Source organism: Babylonia areolata, chromosome 23, assembly GCF_041734735.1.
Source record: "Babylonia areolata isolate BAREFJ2019XMU chromosome 23, ASM4173473v1, whole genome shotgun sequence".
NCBI classification, from domain to species: Eukaryota; Metazoa; Mollusca; class Gastropoda; order Neogastropoda; family Buccinidae; genus Babylonia; species Babylonia areolata.
Window position 1 is genome coordinate 47,963,439 of NC_134898.1, and position 5,000 is coordinate 47,968,438.

Below are 5,000 nucleotides of genomic sequence, written 5' to 3' on the forward strand. Positions count from 1 at the left end.
TGGGGGATGCGTGGTGGTTGGGAGTGGTTGGGGGGTGGGGGTGGGGGATGCGTGGTGGTTGGGAGTGGTTGGGGAGTGAGGGTGGGGGGTGCGTGGTGGTTGAGAGTGGTTGGGGGGAGGGGGTTGAGTGGTGGTTGTGAGTTGTTGGGGAGTGAGGGTGGGGAGTGCGTGGTGGTTGAGAGTGGTTGGGGGGCGGGGGGGGGGGGGTGTTGAGTGGTGGTTGTGAGTTGTTGGGGAGTGAGGGTGGGGGGGTGCGTGGTGGTTGAGAGTGGTTGGGGGGGGTGGGGTTGAGTGGTGGTTGTGAGTTGTTGGGGGGTGGGGGTGGGGGTACGTGGTGGTTGTGAGTGGTTGGGGGGTGGGGTGGGGGTGCGTGGTGGTTGTGAGTGGTTGGGGGGTGGGGGTGGGGGTGCGTGGTGGTATTGAGTGGTTGGGGGGTGGGGGTGGGGGTGCGTGGTGGTTGTGAGTGGTTGGGGGGTGGGGGTGGGGGTGCGTGGTGGTTGTGAGTGGTTGGGGGGTGGGGGTGGGGGTGCGTGGTGGTATTGAGTGGTTGGGGGGTGGGGGTGGGGGTGCGTGGTGGTTGTGAGTGGTTGGGTGGTTGTGGTGGGGGTGGGGGGTGAGTGGTGGTTGGGAGTGGTTGGGGTGGGGGTGGGGGTGGGGGGTGAGTGGTGGTTGGGAGTGGTTGGGTGGTTGGGGTGGGGGTGGGGGGTGAGTGGTGGTTGGGAGTTGTTGGGTGGTGGGGGTGGGGGTGGGGGTGGGGGGTGAGTGGTGGTTGGGAGTGGTGGGGGTGGGGGTGGGGGGTGAGTGGTGGTTGGGAGTGGTTGGGTGGTGGGGGTGGGGGTGGGGGGTGAGTGGTGGTTGGGAGTGGTTGGGTGGTGGGGGTGGGGGTGTGGGGTGAGTGGTGATTGGGAGTGGTTGGGGGGTGTGGGGGGTGAGTGGTGGTTGGGAGTGGTTGGGGGGTGTGGGGGGTGCGTGGTGGTTGGGAGTGGTTGGGGGGTGGGGGTGGAGGTGGGGGGTGAGTGGTCGTTGGGGGTGGTTGGGGGGTGTTGGGGGTGCGTGGTGGTTGGCTAAGGGTATTGGGGCTGAATGCCAGTAAAAGATGGTACTCCATTGACACATCCATTCGACCCCCATGCCCTATGTGTGGGGCGCAGACAGAAGACGAAATTCATTTTCTTTTTGTGTGTAACGCCTACAGTGATATCCGTAAAAAGGTGAAGTTTTTAAAGAAAATGTTTCAGTTGAAAGGGACATCATCCATCTCCTTTTGTCAGATAATGTAAAGATAATTCGGTCACTTGCTAAATTTATCGCCCTTGCTTGGCACTTTCGTAGCAAGAATTGCTCTGACTTGTAAATGCATACACAACAAAAGAATTGCAGTCTCGAAAGTTAAAAAAAATAATCATACTACAGCTTTAACTGTCATAGCGTTTAGGTTGGATGGTCGATTCAAAGAAGCCGACATTTGTATCGTTTTCTAATATGCACGGAGAAAGTGCAGATTAACTGAATATGTATAGGTTTACTTTTCTTTTTTCATACTTTTCTTTTAGGTTGATCACGCCGTGAGTTTGTCGAACGTGGGCATAGCCGTTTTCGACATAAGCGTTTTCTATTGTCTTGCAGCAGGTTTGTTGCTGCGACTTTGATACATATATTCATGCTGTTTGGTTTGTTTTTATGTGTTAAACGATTATTCTGATGTGTCCCATGCCAATAGGACTGTAATGTCAATGGCATTAAAACATTTTTTCAGTTCAGTTCTCTTTCTCTCTCCCTTCCCAGAGTGCACGGTCCTGGACGACCAGTTCTTAGAATACCCCAACGCCATGCTGACGACGCCAGACGTGCCCCAACTGTTCGCCACCAAAGACGACGATTGTCACGTGCGCTGTCTGAACCGGACGGACTGTCATGCGGTCAACGCGGATCTCTCCAGCCCGAGCTGCACGGCTCTGGGCAAACCATCCAGACCTCTTGTGGATGCCGATTTTGGGAGAAAGGACATGACCATGTTCAAAATCAGGCGTTGTCAGTCTTCTCCTCCCTGACTGAATTCCGTGGAGCCCAGAGAACAGGAACTGTGTATCAGAGATCCTCCCCCCCCCAACACACACACTACCCCACCCCTGGTCTGTCGTTTGTGTATCTTCTTCTTCTTCTTCTGCGTTCGTGGGCTGCCACTCCTACATTTGTATTTGTATTTGTATTTCTTTTTATCACAACAGATTTCTCTGTGTGAAATTCGGGCTGCTCTCCCCAGGGAGAGCGCGTCGCTACACTACAGCGCCACCCATTTTTTTTTTTTTTTTTTTTTTTTAAATTTCTTCCTGCATGCAGTTTTATTTGTTTTTCCTATCGATGTGGATTTTTCTACAGAATTTTGCCAGGAACAACCCTTTTGTTGCCGTGGGTTCTTTTACGTGCGCTAAGTGCATGCTGCACACGGGACCTCGGTTTATCGTCTCATCCGAATGACTAGCGTCCAGACCACCACTCAAGGTCCAGTGGAGGGGAAGAAAATATCGGCGGCTGAACCGTGATTCGAACCAGTGCGCTCAGATTCTTTCGCTTCCTAGGCGGACGCGTTACCTCTAGGCCATCACTCCACATTCTACATTCACTCGTATGTCATACGAGTGTGTGTTTTTTTGTGTGTTTTTTTTACGTGTATGACCGTTCTTACCACGCCATATAGGCTGCCATACTCCGTTTTCGGAGGTGTGCATGCTGGGTATGTTCTTGTTTCCTAAGGGGGTTCAGGCACTCAGTAGGTCTGCACATATGTTGACCTGGGAGATGGGGAAAAAAAAAAATCTCCTCCCTTAACTCACCAGGCGCCGTTACCGAGATTCGAACCCAGGACCCTCAGATTGAAAGTCTAACGCTTTTTTTAACGAGTCGGCTGTTGCGCCTGTTGGTCGTCGGTTGTGTATCAAAACTTGGGTCTCTGCAGGTGTTTTTTTTTTTTCCCCTCCTGTACATTCTGGTGTGTTGTCGGTCCTTCGTCCTTCGTTGGTACCCTCCTTTGATGTATTTTGATTGATGTCGTTATTTATATTTACATTGTTGTAAGTTAATACTTGTTGTTATGCATACACATATAGTCCCTCCTATGACACCTCATTCATTACACACCACAATCTCTTTAACTTTAATTCCTCATGATATACTTTTCCTCTAATACATAATTTATCATCAATACTTTCTTACGCTAATATTCACATGCATTCCCTTTCTTTCATCCACTACTGCTCCTCTTTCCGTCAAATAACACCTGTAGTGAATAGACGTTAAACTGAAGATCACACACACACACACACACACACACACACACACACACACACACACACACACACACACACACACACACACACACACACACACACACACACAGACACCACACACACACACACACACACACACACACACACACACATACACATACAGACACCACAGACACACACACACACACATACACACACACACACACACACACACACATATACAGACACCACACACACACACACACACACACCACACACACACACACACACACACACACACACACACAGACACCACACACTCACACACACACACACACACACACACACACACACAGAGAGAGTTAGAGAGATACTAGTATAACCGTGACATGTTTCCACGGGAGAAAAAAAAAGTTAAAAAAGAAGAAAAAAATGACATGCAAGAAAACGATTTCTGACAACATGAGTATAACTATTGAAATGAGCACACATACTACATTATTTATTACTAAGAATGAAAACATTGCTATTATTAGTAGTAGTAGTAGTAGTAGTAGTAGTAGTAGTAGTAGTAGTATCAATAGTCGTCGTCGTCGTTGTTGTTGTAAACTGCTACCATTCCATTTTTATATCGTTGCAATTAAAATTAAAAAAAAGATAGAATTATATGTATAAAACAAAACAAAACAAATAAAAGACAGAGACAGACTCACAAAATTAAAATGTGTGGATATATAAAATAACAAGACAAAATACAGACAAGCTTGTGGATGATTTTTTTCTAAAATGTTTGGCGAGCTCTTAATTGTAGTCCGACATTTTTGATTATATCGGTTTATATATATATATATATATATATATATATATATATATATATATATATATATACCTCTCTCTCTCTCTCTCTCTCTCTCTCTCTCTATATATATATATATATATATATATATATATATATATATATATAAATATATATGACAAATGTGGATATTACTGATATTTTTTTATTGGGTTGATGAAACCCTATCACCACGAAAGTTTGTGTTATTAAAACTCTTGATGAAAACGTTGATGTTTTCTGGCTTTTCACATTCATTGTCAACTCACTTCTTTTTTTTTCTTTTTCTTTTTTGTTGGGGGGGCGGGGGGCTAAATCAACAACTTCTCCTTTAACGAAGTCCATCAAGCAATTTCCTTAAACATCAACCCACAAGCACACACACATCACAGAAATACTACAATGGCGGGGGGACACAAGCGGAGGGCAGAAATTTTTTTTTTTGTTTTGTTTTTGTTTTTTTGTTTTTTTTTTGCCCCATCATCTGCACCGTTTCAGTGGCATTACTCCCACGCCGCTCATTTAGATTCCTCCATACACGGCCACACCCGGGTTCGTCCGTCACAGTTCCAGCGTCGGCAGTGCGCAGGGAACCATCGATGTTAGGTCGCCATGAGGCCACACACCAGAGGAGACCCTGCACTGCTGCTGAGTCACTTCAGTGGTGTTCAGTGGTGCCTGTTCTGATTTAACGTACTTAGGACACCACCTACTAAGCCCCCTACTAACGACAATAATGGCTTAGTCGCGGAGCCAGACTGAGTGAGCGTCCCCCCCAGAGTGGAGACCGCCACCACGTCCCTCAAACAACAGCCCCTCATGAATCTGCCGACACTGAAGACATTGACAGGACTCACCCCAAGCACGGAAGTGGAGGGGTATTGAAACTGAGGTCACCA